Raw genomic sequence first — 20,823 nt, 5'->3', positions numbered from 1 at the left:
ATGTTAAACTACTGTTTAATAGTGTGAACTCCATAGATGCATCATGCATTTAGTTGCCCTTACTTCAGAAAATGTAAATAAGAAACCATCATAAAGCAATGTGATTCTGGCAATGAATGTATTCTTAACTTTAAGATATGTGGAGATTGCAAACAATGTCTACATGAAATGGTCATGTAGCAAAATGTTGAAAAATAAAATCTATAAAAGCAACTGATGTCCTGTAGGCAACTCACTTCTTAGCTTCTTAATTTACATGGCTTTGTCTTAGAAAACAACTTGGCATAGCAAGGCTTCACCAACTTTCAAGAGTGGGTGTATTTTTATTTATTGTTTTCATATCTGCTCTGTGGCTCTTGGTTTGATCTCAGTTCAATGTCATTAAGTTGAATTCATGTGTTTCAGCTGAAAGTGTTAATTTCTGTGCGGTCTGTGCTGAACTGAATTTTACTCTGTATATTTTTCTCATTCTTTCTGGTAACATAGGCGAAAGTAGTTTTTGTAAATTAGTACGTCCACCAGATCTCTATTGCTAGCTTGGCATTTGCAAGGGCTTTTAGGCTGTCATCAAATATACAGTAGATGCTTTCCTAAGTTTTATGAGCGCCTTTTGTTTCTTGATTGTACTAACATCGGTATTATGGCCATATAAAGTATCATTCACTGTCTTTCCTTGCCAGAGGCAAGAAAACGTTGTTTGTTGAACAACTTCCTGTGTCTCATTTATGAAGTGTTCTTCATCTGGTCTTCTGTGTATCCCAAGTTTGTTGAAACAAAACACAACCTCCAGCCAATTCACACACATGCTTTCCTTAAGTTACCTGATGCATCATCTGTGTCTGGGGTATGGCTATGAACAAATTCCTGATTTTTACCAGCCTATTACTCTTGTTCCAGGAAGGGTAGGTTCCCTTATGTTTTCCTTCATCTCCTGCATATCTTCTCTCAAACGCTGCTCTACCACTGACTAGTTTGCCTTCAGAAACAACTATTGCATGTGTAGCAACTGTGCGCAGTTTGGAGAAGTAGCAGGACCTGTCAACATGACCTTGTTTACAGTTACTGATGCTGTCAGGGAGATTGTTTATGGAGCAATCCCAAATGTTTCTGGCCCCCTGTTCACAAACAGGCTGCTATGGTCATTGTTGTCCATGGCAGCTGATACTGCTTTCTTTTCACCTGATGCTAATGCAACTTGGTAGTTTCTACATCATCTAAAACACAGGTAGTTGTTAAATAAATCTTCTTTCCTCTCCATCTATGTGGGGGTAGGAATCTACTTTTTCTATTCCTCTTTGATTTATTTTTCCACTACTCCCAGTTTCTCACTTATCTGTAGGAAGCTGTTCTCTTTGGCCATCCTATTCAAGGATTAAAAAGACAGCAGCAACATGAGGCATGCAGATTTCATTCCTTCTTCTCTGTTCTTTCTCAAGGTCTTTCTATGCGTGTTCATACTTAGTTCCCAATCCTCAGCTAGGGGGACACTTGAAAAACTGGCAGGGGAGACAAAGGTACCAGCAACCTTGCCTGCTTTGGCATTGTTAATTGCCATGGGATTGTTAATTCAAGTTTCAGGCATTGTCTGCCGATGCTTTACAGTGCTACTCATGGGCACTTGGAGCTGGCTAAGGGTAGTGAAGGCACTGTAATGTTTGGCAGGGTAATACCTGAGTATAGCTGGCTTTCTGCTCCTCCCACAAACACCTGTAGATGCATAGGCAAACACTCTTCCAGAAGGCTGGTCATCCTTCCTGTGTAGGTAGAAGAACAGATCCTGAGGGGGTGATCCAGGTCAAGAACAGGAGACAAATAATACCTTTGTATGTTGAAAATATTCCTTCCCTGAGGAATAAGAAATGACCATTGGCCTTAATGAATTTGCAGTTTCTCCTGTAAACCAGTTATTTCGAACAGTGGTGGAAAACCCTAGGAGACTGTGGAAAATTACAGGTCAATAATGAGAACCAAATAATACCATAACATTGAAGGGAAAGGATCAGTGCATTACAACTATGCACTTTATTTCACCCCTCTCTGCGCTCTTCCCTCCTTTTGCCTGCAGACTACTCAGTGCCAGTGAGGCTGAAATAACAATAAAAAGGATACTGTTTATTTCAAACCTTGCTTAGAGCAATAAACTAGGAAATGGAGGGAATTTGATCTGCTTGGCTTTGGTCCTTAACATTTGCACTGACTCAGCTTTGGCTGTTAGGGCTGAAGAGGGGGGCACAGGAACCAAACAACCCCCCTCCTTTCTGTACGGAATACCTCAGAGAAAGACATTGAATCTCCTGCTGCTGATCTACAGAGGTACCTCCCTCTGTATTTTTAACTGAAAGTAACTGAAGTCCATCCTATCACAACCAACATTGACGTGTTCTAAATCCTTATCTGTAAGCTTAAAATGGAAGCTATTACTGTTGTTTTTGGCAGCAATTCATCTACCATTTAACTTTGTTAGCTATATTTTGAGTCTGATATGGCTGTTAGGATGCTACAGCTTCCTCTGGATTGGTGAATTTAGTTTATAGGCAGCCTTGACAGCTTAACTGTGAAGACAAAGGATGAATCTTGTGCTTAAACAAAGAGCAAACAATAACCAGTATCAGATTCCATTCAGTCTTGAAGTATTGTTTAAATGTGATGCATAATAACTAAGCTGTACCCTATATAAAAAATTAATTCAAAACTTTATCAGCTTCGGTATTATCAGGGAAAGTTAAATACAAATCTCTAAAGCTGTTCTTGTTAGCGAATACTCTGGTTGTCCTGCCGTAGAGAGCAGTATCGTATGATAAACTGCATAACTCTCCTTCATCCCATGTCCCTGCTGTGACCAGACCATTAATGATAACTGCCTAATTCTCCAAAAGGGATTTAGTTGTCAGCAAACAAGACTGTGTATGTGGTCAAGGCCAGAAATTTAAAATACAAATGTATGGCTAATTTATCTAGTTCTCTTTCTGTCTGTCCCACAAAACTATGGCAGCAAAAGTTTGCTTGAATAGAAGCCAAACAAGAACCTCAGCATTTGTCCTACAGCAATAACAACCTAGAGACCAACCCTTTGACACTTGCTCTGCTCTACCACGATTGTTTTTCCTGTCCATTCTGGCGTGGCAAGGGAGAACTGCAAATGCTTAAGAACTGAAGCCTGTTTTAATAAATCTGCAGGTAATAGTGCATCATTCCTGTAAGTCCTCAAGCGGTTTTACATTATGGAGCTGGCTGGATTGTGGCTACCTGGTCCTCTTCCATCTCCCTGCTCAGCACAGCTGAGTGTCTGGTCCTGTTTATTCTATTTCTCCTTGATTCCATGTTGTTCTAAGTATGATGAGGAACAATTCAATGTTTTTTTCTTCCCTATTTACAGTTGAATTTGTGTTAGAGCTGCAGTTGCTCGTGATGCATTCAGAGCACTTACATCACCCTACATCCTCCAGTGAGAGCCACTACCTCTTGCCCTGTGTTATAACCATTTGCAGAGTTACTTCAGTAAACATAATAAAGGGCACCATTCACTCCCACAGCTTGCTAGGATCCTTCATACAGGAGCTTTAGCAGTGGTGCAGAAGGCAGTGAACTAGTAGGTTTAGGGCTTACATTTCTAAAGGAACTCTAGGTGTGACCTTTTTTTTTTCTTGTTCTTGCTTATAGAGAATCACAAAGTTGTGTTAACAGATGATATGGAATCTTACTAGCTCCTATCATGCAGACAATGCTTTGTTCTCTTCCAGTAATGAGTGGTTAAATGTAGTAGCAAAATGTCCATATGCATTTCTGTTCAAATCATGGACCTAAAACTGGCTTTGGCTCACACATTGTTGTTTTGGGCTTGTACTTGCCTGGGACTTTGTACAGCCCTAGGGCTTTTCTCAACAGCAGGTATTCAGGTACATACTTGATCACAAAATTCTCTGCCAATATTAAAAATCCTAACTGCGACTTACTGGTTTCACTGACAAATAATCCAGAAACGTTTCCAATGATAACATCTCCATGCTATTAGAAAACCTAAATGGCTGAGCTGTTTTTTTCATGGTTAAAAACATTTGTATGAGCTCTCCCAGCTACACTTACTGGTTGAATTGCAAAGACAGATGCCTGCTCGGCCATTTGCTAAATAAGATACAACCTGCATGTAGCATGTGAATTTTTCATTTTGTTAGATTTCTAATCACTTCCACATCTTCCTCTGAACTTTCTGCACAAATTTGCTCTGTGCCTATTATGAAATCTTGGCTGAGTTGCTGCAGGAGCCTGTGATAGTCTACAGAACCGAAATATTAAGGCATTGCTTCCAATATGAGTTGTAATTTGTGGTAACTTATTTCTGGCGTAACTTGCAGGATCTGTGGTGCCAAACTTCCTTTTTAATGATGTGAACAATCCAGACCTTGAGCTGAGATTGAGATAATTTGAAGTAAATTAATTGATTATTAAAATAAACCTCTTCAAATGGAAGAAGCCCGTGGAACAAAAAACAGATTAGAGTCTGTCTGTGCTCTCTTCAAATTGCCACCAGATGACAGTGTTCCATCAGATTTTAGAACTATGACTTCAGTTTTTGTTGCCGCTGAGAGACTGTGCAGCTGCATTTTGTTCCTAGTTATGGTGTCAATCATTTGGCAGCAGACATCTTAAATTAAGTTTTATTCAAATTTTCACTACAAATCCCTTCTATCACACCTCAGTTTATTTTAAAAATGTATCAATTTAAAATGTTTTAAAAGCAAACTTGAACAAAATAGATTGCCTTGAAGCTCTGCATATATGAAGACTAACAGGTTTTACAGGCTGGGAATCCACGGTAATTTCAATGTGTTCTGTACAAAATGTTTCTCAAATCTAGAGTCTTAATGGCGTATTTCTGAGCCTGAGATATATAATCTAGATTACTTCGTTAAATATGCATGATTACATGTTGCTGTTCTATCCAAAAATTCAACGTAATAGCTGTCCAAGTAATTACAGTGCTACAGATACTATTGGTATCAACCTTGACAGCAGATGACTGGTGCAGGAATTAAAAACGATGCCTGCAGATGCTTCTTGAACTTGCTGAGAAATCCAGCAGTTTTTCCCAAATGTCTTGTGCCATACTCTGCTGGTCCTGCCCTATAAAGGAGAGATCACAGTCTTCTGAAATGGTGTTAGCATAAATATTTATACCACTATTGTTACTTGGAATGATCAGTCAACAAATAGGATTGTTTGTACCAATTTGGGAAACAGGGAAGATACTGTTGGTTTCATCTTGGAGCAGGAGTATGGACTAGAACAGAATTATTGTCTGTCACTCTTGAACTTGTGATCAGTGGAGTACCAAAGGTAGTCCATGAAAGCATTGCTGTGAATTGGATTCTTCAGTCATAGTCAGCCATTACAGACAGGCAGATTTGAGAGCTGTGTTAAAATATTTGTTAACTGCATTTGTAATCTTATTTACAGAAATGCAAGATTATATAATAAAAGATTATATCAGTAAAATAGTTCATAAGCATTAATTACATATTTATCTCTCCTGACATATACTAAGCAATAATACATTCCAATCACTTTAGCAATTGATTAAGTCAACTAATCAGATTAATTTATATATATATTTGCCCTAGAAAGGTCAGGTAGATGATCTCTAGACGTTTCTTCCAACTTTATTTTTGTATGCCAGTATGACAATTGATTGAGTAGCAAACAAGTGTGAAGTTAAAAAGTTAACAGCAAGAATTAGTGGAAAGCCAGATGTTAGAAATTCAGATTAACCCTACATATGTGAATATTTCTATTAACCTGATGGTGAAATTTAGTTGCTATGATTTTTGCTCTATATAGAGAGCACATAATCTTATTTTTCTGACAACCAGTCTAAAATAACATATTCAAAACCTATAGTAAGCCCATATAGAAGTAGTTAAAAATTCTGAGTCATAAGTCATATAGTGATTCTTTAGCACTACAAATGTTACTTCTTTTTCCTTCTAACGGGGTAGATAACAGGCTTTATTTTTTTATATCCTTTTGGTACTGACCCATCGGCTGATGTCTACTGAAATTTACAGAGACAGGCTCGATGAGTCTAGGTAACTATAGAGTGAAATATTCAATTCCCTTGGCATCTTCCTTCCTTCCCAGAGACCTAATTTATTGAAGGTTCCTGTTTCAGCTGAGAAGGCAGTGGATATTTTTGAATGTTTTTCAGAGAATCAAGTAGCTTAAAGTCAATCATTTGTGAGCCAAAAAAGTCTATCAGGAAGGCCGTGTATAAAGCATACGTTTATTAACAGTGCTCTCTACCCATTAGAGTACAAACTATCTAATGAAGCCTGCAATATCAATTCACAGTGTCAAGGAAAGTGGTTGGAATAGCACTCAGGCATACATTTACCTCCTATAATCCCATCTTTAACAACCACCTAAACTAAAAATAATTCAGTCTCGTAAATGAGTCATGAACATTGGAGGAAATGGATGACTTTTCCACAGTGAAAGTAAACTCTCCAGTGAGGGCATCTCTATTTTTCTTCAAGCATCTTTCCCTCTTTATTTTACCTACAGCAAATTCTCCAATGACAAACTTAGTTACAGACAGTTGAAGCTCTCCAGGGGTAAACCAGCCTGAAGCACTGAAGACATACTCTCTGGGAATAGATAGCTAAAAATTATGAGGATGTCTGGGGTGAACAATTTGTCTCGGTTGGCCAGAGCTGTCTAGATAGGGTTCAGCTCTTAGGGCTGTGCGTGTGGTAGCAGTGGACAGAGTCTCTTGTTTCCCTTTGCATTGGTTTTAATTCAAGAAAAATTGTTTTAAAATGCTGCAAAAATGTCTTAGCAGCAATATCAGTAGCCCTCTGCACCCTTCCCTTCTAGCCTTTTCCCCTCATATGCTCTTATACTCTGTTTTAAGTAGCTGTAGAAATTAATTGTTTGGCTCTTTGAATTCCATACAGTTGTTCTGGATGTTGCTCGTGCATCCTATGTTTTTATCTAACCTATTCATGCTGTCCTTTTTACCCTAAGCCCTTTTTGCCCTCCAAAACATGACATCAAATAGGTGCTCTCTGTCACAAAGAGCTTTACTTTGATACAAGAAAAAGACTGATCTGATGGCATCTGTACTCACCTCCAGAAACTTCGCTAACAAAATATGGAATGCAAGTTGAGACCTAAATGATCTCATTTTGAACTACAACAATGAAAAAGTCCTTACTCTTGGGTGAAGTAGGCAAACACAACACAATTTTCTGTTGTCGTAATGGATCAGTTGATCCTACCTGACTTTCTGCCTCACCCTGCTTTGAGCTGCCACCACCTTTTGCTGAGATGGAAATGGTGGGCAGCTTCTCCAGCCCTCCCAGGGAGCTGCATTTCAGCCCCACTGAAGGATTACTGAGGCCACTTGCTGCCTGTGGGACCCCTTGATATCTCTGGACCAACATCTTTCCCTGTCCTTCATCTTGAGCAGCCCCTGCTTGGACAAACCACAAAGGCCCTCTGCCTTGGCCTTGTGGCTGTAGGATCCTACTAGATTTTAGATTTGAAAAGGAAAGTCCAGTGGTCACTCCAAAAGAAAAGAGTGTGAGGAAACTCACCAGCTTGATGAGAGCTGACCTCAGGCAGGAGGAGAGTTTACAGTTAAAGGGCTGCATTAATTTATATTGAGGCTTCCAAAATGAACTCGCCAAGCAGACAAAAGACAGTCAAAGGCATTAATTCATGTCTGATTGGGAATAATTAAAACATCTTCCTGACTTTCCAGTCTGTTTTTCTTCATGGCCAGTGTTTATGCCATACCTTGGCTGAAGGATCTTAAATATTCTTTGCCATGCATGAATTAATTTTGGTAGGTGTGTGTCCCTCCAGACACACAAAAAAAACCCCAACTCTTCAGTTTCCTGTTTATCTATAGTTCTCACCATTTAAAAATCAGATTGGAATTAAAACCTTTATAGGACAACTGGCGACTGCTATCCTGCTGCCGCATGAAATCAGCCCCCTGGAATACAGCCAGCCGATATTTTTGGCAGCGTTCCTGGAGCAGCAGGAGGACTTGCTGACCCTGACATCTGGTGCACCTTATGAAATCCAAGCAATTAATCGTGATCCAAGGTAGATTCTCTCTAGACTGGCTAAGGATGTCTGTTTAGCAGAAACCTTGTGGTATTCATTAAGACCCTTCCAGATAATTTCCAGCAGGTAATTCTCCTAGCCTTGAACAGCATTAGGTAATATGTTATCCAGAGCTCGCTCTAACATTCATCTGTGTTTTTTGGAAGGTAAAACGGGGATTACTTACCAGGGGATACAGCAGACTGGAAACAAGGCTGAGGGTAGAAAACAATCTTTGTGCTATTGTCTGAGATGCCTGCAGGATTAAAAGTGTCAAAGAACAGGGTGGGTTGTGGTAGGGTTGCCCTGATGAAAAAAGGGTCTTGCCCCTATTGTTAACCAGCCACACTGGGTACACTGCCACTGCTACGCTGTCACCAGTCTGCTGGGAATGGACCACAAACATCTATTTAGCAAAGTATTTCCTTAACTCTGGTGGCAGCAGGGTTTTATTCTTGCTACAGATGAGCAAAGATCAAGTGCAGATTTTGTATGCTTGAGTGTGAATGTCCATCCTCTAATTGGGGAAGAGCAATGAGCCATTCAGGCGAATGTACTGTGCTCCAACAGGCCTCAAGTTTTGAATGGATATAGCGTGTTTTGGGGGCACTCTGCTCCTGTTTTCACTGACAGGGTTACATAGAAGGGGTCAGAGAAGAATGTTTGAAATGCTAAGAGACTCCTATTGCTATTCAGTGAGAACCGTGACCCAATTTCACTGCCATGATCTGGGTAATACCCACAGTGAAGCTTCCTGTGATATCTTCCAAAGCAGGTATCTTCCTCTTCCACACACCTCTGTCAACATTTAGTAATATGTGATTTTCCATATCCTGATAAATATGTTAGTTAAATTGCAGCTGCAGTGTTGATACACATCTTCACCCTGGTCTACCATGTTGCCTATAAATGAAGAACAATCCACAGAGGAAATTTAGCCCCAGTGTAAGAAGACACAACCCAGGTGAAGTTAAGGGTCTTTTTCTTATTAACATCACAACTCAATTATACTACACTGGGGCAGGCCCACTGCAAGCAGTGTCACATTACAAGATGAGGTCCAAAATGATAAATGCGTAATATCGTTTCAATTAGCTTAGAGGGACTAGGGTTAATTTGTTGTTGTTTGACCAGTGTTTACAGGAATTTGCGAAAAAGCATAACTGTTTGACTTAATATCTGTTCATATAAGACTTTTGACTTCTAAGTCCCAGATGGCAGCTCACTCTAGAATCATGTTATTGAATATAAACCTTAAAATAGTACCCAGCTCCTTAAAATTGGGATCTGAGTGGGATTGATTGTTCCACAGTTTGTACTTCAGCTGTCAATACCCAACTAATAAGCATAATTTGCTCTGGTCAGATTTGGGGATCTTGCTGTGCAGGTGCTTGCTTAGCCCAATTGCTACACTGGGAATCATGAAATCTCAGTTAATGTGTGCAAAAGCAACTCATCATGCAAAGAAAATTCCCAGTTTGTAATAAAGCATGGATTTTCCAGCATCTGAGGCTAAATTGTTCTCAGTAGGATACTAAAGAAAAAAAAAGTGTTTGGAAAAAGTGTTTAAATTTCCTGTCCATTTCAAATAGGTGTCATTTCAAGAGTCCCAAAGTTAATGGGAGGCATATTTCTTGGCACCATGGTTTAGCAGTCAGGCGGGCTCTTTACTTTCATTCTCTTGCAGAGATTTATCTGACAGAGAAGTTGATGTTTTAAGGAAGGGCCGTGAATAAAAACACAAACCTATTCAGATCCTGTTCAGCCAAACCAGAGCTAAGAGTACCCAACACCTGGATGAACCTCGCCCCATATTTTGGGATACATAGTTTAGAAGAAATGGTGTCATTTTTCATCCATGCCTTCTTGTTTTATGTTTCTCTCCTACATTTCTCTCACTTCCAGGTAGTGGTGCTCATTTGCTAATCCTTTTACAAGTGATTTGGTTGGGTGTAGTATTAGTATGCTCACAGAAGACTACAGAAATAGTCAATGCTGCTTTTACAATGGGGAGAAGATAGTTCTCATTTTCCCATTTGCGTATAAGATACTTTGGTCACAGTGTCAGGCATAAATTAGTTGCTTGCTGTTGAGATTGGGATAGCAGCGCTGGCTGGGGAAGAGTTTTATAATTGTCCATGAGGATGTTGGAGCCCATGTGATAACTGCAATTCTCATTGAAAGAATGTTGAACTGGAGGGGCTGCAAGCTTGGCAGTTAGCAGTTTTTTGTTTAGAAGGAAAGTGTGGCTCAGATTTTGAAAATCTCTCTTTAACACCGAGTGTTTCAGGGGAATGGCTTCTGCCTTGCAGTGATACGAGGCAGAGCAGGATCAGGCCCTGTAAGAAAAGTAAGACAGAGCATTCTCTCCAGAACTACTGCAGGGGTCATTGAATCTCCTGTTTTTAAGTGGTGTTGCAGACATTTGTGCAATACAGACCATACATCTTTGTCAGGGTGACAGGTCTCTTTCAGAAGGAAGATTTCTCCTCATGCACTCCATGAAGTACTGTATGTTCTCTATTTCATGTGCACAACACTGTCTGAATTCCTAAACTTTGTAATTCCCTCTGCACCATCTGTACATCTTGTTGGAGGCTGGAATACTGATGAGAACTCTCCTGCGCTTTGAGTATGCCAAAATGGAGCCTTTAAATCATCACCTCTTCACAAAGGAGGTGATTCTTGGTGCTCTATCCTGTTGCAAGCTCACATCAGCATTGTTCCTCTGAAAAATCTTCCTAAATACTGTTGGGAGTCTGTCAGGCACTCCATGCTTGCATATGGGTTACAGATTAAAATAAAGTAATAACGCAAGCAGAATATTGTCTTAGGGGAAAAAAAACACACTGTAATATTCATTTGTCATGTATTTGTGTGTTAAAGCAAAGAAAAAGTAAAACAACATCATTTATGAATGAAACTATAAACCAGCATCAGGAGAAATTAAGGAGCTTGTTTAAAGGCTAAGCCTTTATTTCTAGCTCTATATCTTGGAAATATTGTGCATTAACAATTCTGTTGACTACAGAGGGACTGCTTATGGCTAAGAAAAACAGAATCTGTCTTTAGTTCTGCCTGAAAATACTTAGTAATGGGCAGTGACTGAGGAGTAATAGAGGAGGGAATTGCTTCTCCATTTGGTTTTGAAAAGGAAGGAAAGAGCTCAACAGCGCAATGCTGCTAGAAAAGAACAGGGAGAAAGAAAGGAACGAGGGCTAGAAAGGCAGAGAGCCATCTCTGCCACGGTCTTGCAGGAGTACGTGGAGACACAAGCTTCATGTAAAGCCAGACCGTGGTTTTCCTCTGGTTAGACAGGGGAATTCAAAGCCACCATTTATCTTACTGATTGGCAGTAATGTACGTAGTGAGGGCCGTCTTTTTGGGAACTTTCACGCACTCTTTTGTCTTTCAGTCTTTCCTTATCCTCAGTGCTTTTTCTAACGGAAGGGATAATTTTTGGCTATGTATATTTAAGCCGGAGAACTACAGCTCCAGCCTGACATTTTTTAATTTTTTTAAATCTGTAAAATTGAAAGCATTTTATAGAACAGGTCAATACCATGGCAGAAGCGTGAGCACGTGGGTGAGATGAGCTGGCTGTGCAGCTGCTGGTACCTGGTGCAAGCAGGGGCAGGCGTGCAGCGCACAGCAGCACAGCCGGCTCAGCCTCCTGGCATGCTGCAAACAGATGACTGATGCTCAGGGAAGGAGAGTGCTCATTCATGGAGAAACTAAACTGAGATACATCTGCATTAGCGTTTTAGCCTCAGAGTATGTGAAGTGCGTTCCTTTGGGACAATGATAAACTGGAAGGTGTGCAGCAGGGGAGCTCTGCTTGTGCTGCAGCCACTTGCGGCTGTCCTGTCCATGCAGCTGAACTGAGCTTCCCCATGGTGACCCCCCTCGAGCCAGGAGCTGTGTGGACATCGTGTCCTCAGCACCAGCTGTTTTTCTTTACAGACTTGCTTGCGTAGTGCAGCATTACTTACTCATGTATGTGTAGTCCTGGTGAAGTGACTGGGTCCAAACCATGAGAAACATGTGGAATACGGGATGCTAAATGTTAAAGAAGAAGAATTTCTTTGCGGTCATTTACACATTCCCCATGCAACTTTTGTTGATACAGTGCATTAATCCCAGAACTTCAAGTGGGCTGCATTTCAATAGTTCATTTTTTTTAAAAAGTCCGGGCATTTACTGAGCTTGGAGTACCCAAGGAATAATTAACTATACTATTGCAAAGTGGCCAGATGCTGCCTTAAGATGTGCTTCCAGGAGAAAGGAAAAATCCACTTGAATTCTTTGCAACACTTGCTGTGTATCTGGAATGCCCAGAACTCACACGGAGCCAGTTCTGGGAAGGATCTGCATCTTCCACTCACCCATCCAGCAGCAGCTGAGGAAAAGACCTCCAGAGCAATAGTACAGCTTTTCAAGTGGGGTGCCTGGAGTGACCAGCTGCAGCTGCGCTTAAAGGTGGGGGGGAAGCCTGCAAGCCACCTCAGAGCTTGCATTTGGAAGCAAAACATTCATAAAAACCCCAGAAGGACCCTTTGCATTGTCTGGATTTGATGCTGTGCCCCATGAGTCCTCAGTACCTGTTGCAGCAGATGCTGTCTTCAGGGGTGAATTTGGGGCTGACAAAGCTTGTCCTATACAGTTTGCTCTTCTGAAGGCCTCATCCTGCCAAAAATTCTGTAGCTCGGTTCTAAACACACAGTTAGTGCTGGAGAAAAAGACCCACTGCTACACGCCACTAGATGTCAGAAAAACTACGTGGTTCAGCTGGAGAGGAAGATATAGCTGAGGGGGTTTGTTCACTGTTTTATGCACTTGCATAACCCTTTGGACAGGGCCCAAGGAAAACAATTAGACATTTGAGTTTATTTTTGTTTGCATGAAATAGTAAACATGCTGTTGGGTCAGACTCCCCTCTCACTTCCCTCTGAGGAAAATGGAAGTAGACTTTTTGTCAGGAGTTCTGCCACCCTGGAAAATGGCAATTGCTTTTAGTCTCATCAGCAAATCCTTTGCTTCTGTGCCTTTGTGTTCTTTGGATGGAGCTGTGCTCTGAGTTTTAGGGAAATCTAGCAGAAATTTTGTGGAAGGTGAGTGGGTTGGTTCTGCTTCAGCAAAAATGAAAGCTGCTGTGGTTGGTAAGCTCGTACATGCGAACTAAACATCAGATACGATGTTTCTGTAAACAGGAACATCCTTAATTCTTAGGATGAATCCTAAGGTTCAACAGGGTAAAGTTGGTGCAAATTGAAGGCTTTTATCACGAGCAATACGGGCTGTCATAGTAATGCCTAAAGTTTTCTTCAGAACTACTGTGAAGTATGTGCAGGTTCACCTAAAACTGTGCCAGTCTCCACAACACAATTTAGTCTTAGGAAGAGAATTTGTCTTTCATGGCTACTGTTCTGCTGCTTTGCTGATGCAGCTGCACAGTTCAGTTCGTATACCTGGCTGCAATTCAATGCATCAATGAGTTGTCAAAATTCTGTTTACTGTATATAATGCAAATCGGCAGGTCACTGCTTTGTGCATAAGTGTGTATGTATCTGAATACTTTACAGGCATTAAAATCCCCTTTGGAAACATCACAAAAGTTCACACTCAATGTACTGATTTTATATGCTAATGCCTGTACCTACCCTGGGGAGGAAAACACATTCCAACGAAAAAAAATGCATGTCTTGTCAAACATGAAGACTTCTGAAGCAGTTCCATATTTCTAAACACTTGATTCTTGCTAGGGACTTGTGCAACATTCAGTCTTTAAGAATCAGATTGCGACCTTTGGCAGGAATATTGCCAGGAAAATTAGAGCAGTATTAAGTCAAAAGAGCCTGAGGAACACGGGTATAGATATATCTCATTTACTCAATGTCTTGAATTCCTGTCTACATGATTGTGCTTCCTTGTTGTCTATGAATTGCTGTATACATGTCTCAGCAGTAACATTAAAAAGGTGGAACAGGAGTCGAATACAGGCTATTTTAAAAAAGCAAGTATGTATTTCCACTCCACTGGAAGAAATATGTTTCACAGATAAGTCGCATGGAAACATTCTTCAAAGAATCATAATATTTTAATTTCAGATTCTATGTTATCAGCATCAGTATTTATAATTGATTCAAAATTACTTTTAAAAGGTGGTTATAATTTGCTTTCTGTTTCTGAACTTTTGAAAAGAGGACTCTTCATCATGAGGATTAGAGATTTATATTTCCTAATGAAAACTTAGATCTTTAGACATTGCATGGTTCCAGGGCTAGGCATTTAAGATAAAAACCTCAAATCTGGTAGAATTGTGACATATTTACAAGTCAGCAACAATGCATATTAAGGGTCTTTCAGCTAAAGAGTGTAATTTTTGTGGTGGTCTTATAAAATACCTGATTTAGCATCATAAATTGCCACACCATTTAGGAGATCTGGTGCTGGGGAGAAGTGTGAAAGCTGAGAAAACAAGAGGTGTGGACAGCTCTGCAGGGACCATCCTCTCCATCTTCTCCCCCATGGGCCATTGACTGCCATTGACTGGCTGTAACTGAGCTCAGGAGAATAAATAGCTCCTCAAAACCATGTCCTGGAATTGCTAATTCTCCCTAGATCTGATTTTCAGGTTACCGTAGGCTAAATTGGAACTGCTCTGAAACCTCCTTTGAGTTAATTCCCTGGTTTGTCCTCCCAGGGCTTCCTTTTCATTAGTGAAGATCTTTGGTAAGGGTGCAGCTGACGGTAGCGTGGTCTCACCTTTAATCCCACCCTGGAAGTCTGTGTGTGAGTCACCACCTGGTATTTACGCTGAAATATTGACTCATGCACTGACATTTGTAGTTGGGTTTTAAGACAGGAGAGCTGCCTTGAAGCTCCTCTCCCTTGTTTTGATTTTTTGGGTCATGTGTTCTGCTAGCCGGTGCCTCATGCACAGAAAGAGCAGGGAAGCACAGCCTTTTCCTATGCCATGTGAATTTGCAGTGCACAGCTTTCGAGTAGCTAGAAGCAGCAACCAAATAGTTCTTCTGCTGTGTGGGGATGAAAGACATTGACCTGTGCATCAGTCAAGTGAAAAGGGGCTCACCTGTTGTCAGTGTAACCTCTTAAAGATAAAACCTGTTTCTGGTCAGCTGAAGAAAATGAATTTCTTTAGGTGTAGCTGGATGCATTGCTAAGCCTCAGAACTGTTAGAGAAAGCTCTCAAGGCGTGAGCAAGTTTTGTGTGGAGTGCGATTTTCTGTACAGAGTATGTTTGCAGTTGGATTAGCGATTGCAAGCGATGATAATGCAGCACAGAAACCACAGACTTCTAACTCCTGCGATCTCCAGATAGTCCTGGTCTTTCCTGCCTGAGACTGCTGTGTAAAAAGAAACCTCAGTGGTGATTTACAGTTATTGCTTGATCCATTCATGCGTTTGGTTTTGTGTCTTGCCTATGTTATTACTTTTAAAATGTAATGTTAATAAAAATGCCATTGTGGCCCCTCTTATGACATTTTGTTGGAAGATTTCTTCTCACTGTTGTATGATTTATTTATTTATTTATTTTAATGAGAAACCCTGCACTGGCTTTACAGCAATATATTTAGAAATGCAGTTTTACACAGGGGCTTTTGGGTAGAGAATTTGCAATCAAATTTTAAGCATCTAATAGGGCTGCTCAGAAATGCCCCTGGCAACACCTCTCACTTTCCATTTGCATATTCAGACCTTATGCATTTTGAATTTTGCTCAGTTTAAATACCTAAAACCTGCAAAGTGAACGCCTCCTTTTCAGAACCGCAAATACAATATGTGTCACGTATAAAGAGAGATGTTCTATATGATTCAAATGAGAAAGCTTCAAAACCTGATGTTTTTCTTGCTCTATATGGGTTTTAGAGCAATTTCTTTGGATACACAGGTACAGAAGGAGTGACTGGGATCAGGTGCAGGCAGAGTGGTGGGAGAGGGACTCACTTGACCTTTTCCATCAGTCACTGTATGCAACATAGGTAAGTGATTGTAATTTAGCACCAGTGTGACTTAGTTCAAGCAGGATGGGAAACAGCTGAAGCAAAGTGCAATGGGAAAGACTGGCCTTTGTTGGCTTTTGGTATGGATTCATAAAAAATGGGTCCTGGGTCCTGCAGGGAAAGACTGTGGCACTGTGGCTCTGCGTATGCATGGGGCAGTGTCCTACCCTCTGCTTGGGTTTATCCAAAGGATCAGAGATGATGGGTGTATAACAACAGCACTGGAAGTGCCACTTAAATATTTATATGTATAAACATGCACTGCTTTAACTAAAAGTGGGCAGAAGTTGTGGTGCAAGGCTAATCAAAAAGAGAGAGTGGGGAAAAAGTTGAAGTTTCTCATCTCAGGTAATAGCAGTGAACACAGTCTGATTCAGAATGTAATCACATGAGATGACATCTAAAGATTTTGGTGAGAATCTGACTTTTAGATTAAGAACACCACTAAATTAATAGCTGTGGAGTTTACACATAGAGTTTATATACCTCCATAGTCTTCAGTGCATCCTTTGTCAACACATTTCTAACCCCTCTGACCAATTTTCCCTAAAAAAAAAAAGGCACGAAGGAAAAGATTCACCTTATTAAGCAGGAAAGATTTAGTTTTTTCCTTTTTATCCCTCCAGAATAATTTTATCAGTATCCTCAGTCACATGGAGTGTAAAAAAGGTATTATACTTCTGAGGGACTGTAATTTGGTGGCTCGTCCTTTTCCAGATGGGGATACTGGAGATTAAAACCAGAATGTGACTATTTGTGTGATGGGCTAAAATGCTTCAAAAGCTTTGAAAAGTCAATAGGTGCTGTAATTATGTATTTTTCTTTACTATTAGTCTAAATAAGATGGTTTTATCTGAACTACCATGAGTTTTAGTTTTGTAAATTTGACTTTCATCCTTTCCATCTTATTAATGGGCTGTTTTTCTTTCCATTACTCATGAAAAAAGATCCAATTCAAGCTTAACTTGCGTAACTGTAGCTTCAATGACAAGATGGAATTGCTTCTATTTCTACAAGCCCTGATTTGTCTCTGAAGATTTTTACTATTTCATGATTTTGTGGGAAGTGAAGAAGATTTTCTTCTTTTGTGCCACAATACCCATTAAATCCTAACCAGCAGCAGTATTCTGGGTAGGGGATAAATTGTTGCATTTGGACTTCGTTTGCACTAAACCAGATGTTTCTTCTTGGGAGTTTTTAGTTTGTGAGGACAATGCCCTGAACCCTTTTTAGGATCTAGACCGTATTGGCATCCTATGATTATGTGAGGTCTCGCTGTGAAAACCACCTTCTAGAAGTTAAATTTCATGTTTTTATGGTGCATGCATACATGTAGACGCATACTCATACATAAACATTTTTGAAGTTTGTATATAAAATCTCTTTTTTCTCTTAGCTAGCTCCTAATTGTTCCAAACTGACCATACTAAAACAGAGATGAATTCCTTCATGTGTTACTATCCAAAATAAAGTTTTGGGAGTTAGAGGAAGATTTAGTTGATATTTTTTACCTGATAAGAAGGTCTATTGAGGATATCTAGGAAGAATATATTCCAGCACTTGAACTACAAATTGGATTCTTGCCATGATTTGTTTTCTTAAGAATAGCACGGATGAAAAGCAGTCAGAATATATTTGGAGTCCTTAAGTTTCCAGAATGGAATTTATATGTATTCAGTAAACGAAACTAGTTAAAAGATGTCAGTAAGAGGGTGATCTCTTTCAATATGAGAGGCACTCTTCACATATTGAATATCATTTTCCAAACTAAGATGAAGAGTCCAAATATCTGTCCTGTAGATAGAAGATAACCATAACAACTTGTAATTTGCAGGAAAGGAATCCTGGAATATATGGCATACCAGAATCTAAAACCAGAAGTGGCTGACCATCCCCTCCATCACGTTTAGTAAGAGCCTAAACTTGGTAGTTTCGAGACTACTCCTGAATCCCATGAAGATATTTTCTGTGAGCTGGCTTCCCGAGGATTGTCCCCATAAAATTTGCTGCTCCTGAGTATGTACTCATGGTAGAGGGGCTTTGGTGGGAGCAAACAGTGTTGTAGATGTACAACAGCCAGTGACTGAAAACAGAATCCTTATTGCTTTGCTGTTAGTCCTGCTAAGAGTAAATAAGAAAAATGGAGAAATAGTGCAAAGCCCTGAGTTCCATTTCCCAACTGCCTCTGAAGATGCCAATTAAAGGGATGTTAGATTTAAAAAAAGCATGCAAAATGAGTCCAGGAAAATAATGCTGCCAGTAGCTGTTCCTGTGTTGAAATTCTAGACAGTCCCTGGAGATAATGGAGAAAAAAATTCTGCTGTGATTGCAAAAAGGACAGTAACCGACTAAAACCCAAAGTCTGCCTTGAATATGAATGTCACTGTCTTCCTCCAGTTTATTTTGTAACCAAGTCAAAAATCAAAATTGCACCTTTATATCTCTTTGTAAAGAAGAGGACCTCTCATTAAGCTATCTTGGCAGGTATATAAAATATATCTACATGATATTGCTCTACATATAGCATTTAATTATATTTGCTAATATTTGTACTTGTTCTGAATTGCAGGATATGCACTGGACAGTGTACCTATAAGGTTTAATTATGTCAGCTATTAACAAACCAGGTTGGAAAAGGCACGCATAAAGGTCTCTTGCATGCCATAAAGGAGATCAGTGATGACAATGCTGCAAATTTCTCTCCTCCAATGTCTTTGCACTGTGTTGACATCTAATGGGGTGAATAATTTCTGATAATGTTCTAAATATTCTTTCCTCAGACCTTGTGCTACCATACTGCAATGCTACAGATGCAGGGAGGAGCAGGCAAACCTTTTGTGAATGAAAGAAACCTGAGAGAGGTGAAAGCATTAAGTACACCCATGCATTCTGCATGTGCTCAGAGGACTTTGTGTAACCATGCCACATGTGGCCTGAATCCCTATACGGACAGTAAATCAACTGCTACTTTTTGGGAAAAAGGATATGTTCATATATATAAAATTGTGGCTGAAGATCAACACAGAAAAGACAAAGATGCGGGCTGGGGAAGAGGAATGCGTTGAAAACCAGACTGTGACTATCACATTCCCTGAAGAGGCTGCATTATATATTTTCTTGGATACCTCAATGCGAATGTGACTTCATGGCTGCTCTCAGACACCACAGCTGGGAAAAAGCTCTCTTAGGCAACTCTTCTAGCCTAGCCTGCCAAGAGAATGAATGAAAAGCTTCCTTGCCACCATAGGTAGGCAAGGTTTTTTGCCTTCCTGTCATACTTTTATAGATAGCATGTGTGCGTGTTTGTTAACCTGGAAGCATGTCTCTTCTTGGCAGTTGCTTCTTTTCATTGTCAGGTATGTTCAGATATAGCTTATGTGACTATCGCAATGCACTAAGACTAGGAATTGAATGGCCTGTCTAAAAAGAAAGGTAAGTGCAGTTCCTTCAGCTGAAAAAGTAATAATAATAAAAAGTGGGGAACTACCTTAAAAAAAAAAAAAAAAAAAAGGAAAAATATTTATAATGCGTGTACAAGAACACAAGGAAGAAACTCAGATGATGAGGAAGCTACAAAGGCAGATAGATGCAAGTAGGAACGCAGCAGATAGCTAACTTACAAAAAGCACAATAATCATCTGGGATGCAGTGCAAGTGGTAAATAACAGTATAATAAAGAACAAATGATTATAAATGCTTTGCTTCTTCCCCTCATTGCCAGGATAAGTAAATATGCACAGATATGCCAACTTTTTCTGTCCATATGTTTTTACAAGTGTTTTTTTTCTTGTTGGTTTTTTATGTGGAAGAGATGTTTTTCCATGATGTGATCTGATTTTTATATTACTGTATGTGACTTTAATCTAAGATCTGATTATTTCTGGGAAAAGAGAAACGATTCGACTGATCTGTGCACTTTGTGGAAACACAGAAGACAGTGTTGCTGGATTCTTCTATTACTCCTGTAAAGGGTTTTGCTAAAAGACTCTTAACTCTTTGAGATTCACACCTTCCCTCTGCCACCCCTTGGAACTGGTCTGATCTTTGTTCATCCTTTTAAATGGTGGAGGTGGTCTTTTGGCTCACATGAAAGCTTGCTCCATGTAGATCACATGTTTCTGCCAGGCCTGTTTAGCTCATTGTAATAATAAACCACAAACGTGTTCCAGAAAAAAAGAAGGACCTCTGCGTTTCAATTTGTTTTCTTTTAGCATAACTGCAGAGATCAGAATGTAAGATGAAACACAAATCTGCTTTTGTTGGCCTGTGTCCTTGGTGTATTATGACAAGTGAGTTATTGCAGGCTTTGTGGGAATACATTATGGGGCATATTAAGGCCCTGAGAGTCTGTGGAGATGTGAAGGAAGAAAGAAATTTACCTATTTAGCCGATGAGCTGTGCTGGGACACGCCGCTTGTGGCGTAGGGTATCTTCTATAGGGAAAACACCATGCTCTGCTGTGGGTGACAGTCACCTCCCAAACCAGTGTCTGCTAAATGCTCCCATTCTGGTCACTGCAGCTGATGGGGTGGCCTGGGAGGGGGGACAGGGAACTCACCTGCATGTGTCCCTGCAGGGGAGCCTGAGGCTTTGGGTGCAGAGGTATTGGGAGCCCATGGCAGGGCTCCCAGTTATTCCATCACTGTCAAGCAAGCTCTTTAGTTATGACTGTAGAGGCACTAGGTAGGCT

The 20,823-nt window shown here is 40.2% G+C and overlaps 1 long non-coding RNA gene across 1 annotated transcript; it reads left to right on the top strand.

The window, feature by feature from the left end:
* Positions 1-400: 400 nt before the first annotated feature.
* On the top strand, positions 401-20,299 carry LOC121069910. The gene is made up of 3 exons (XR_005819751.1): positions 401-411; positions 9,650-9,658; positions 19,594-20,299. It is a non-coding gene; the product is annotated as an uncharacterized LOC121069910 (long non-coding RNA).
* Positions 20,300-20,823: the final 524 nt, after the last annotated feature.

This window comes from Cygnus olor, chromosome 4 (assembly GCF_009769625.2).
Source record: "Cygnus olor isolate bCygOlo1 chromosome 4, bCygOlo1.pri.v2, whole genome shotgun sequence".
In the NCBI taxonomy this organism is placed as follows: Eukaryota; Metazoa; Chordata; class Aves; order Anseriformes; family Anatidae; genus Cygnus; species Cygnus olor.
This window is presented reverse-complemented; position numbering and strand designations above follow the sequence as displayed.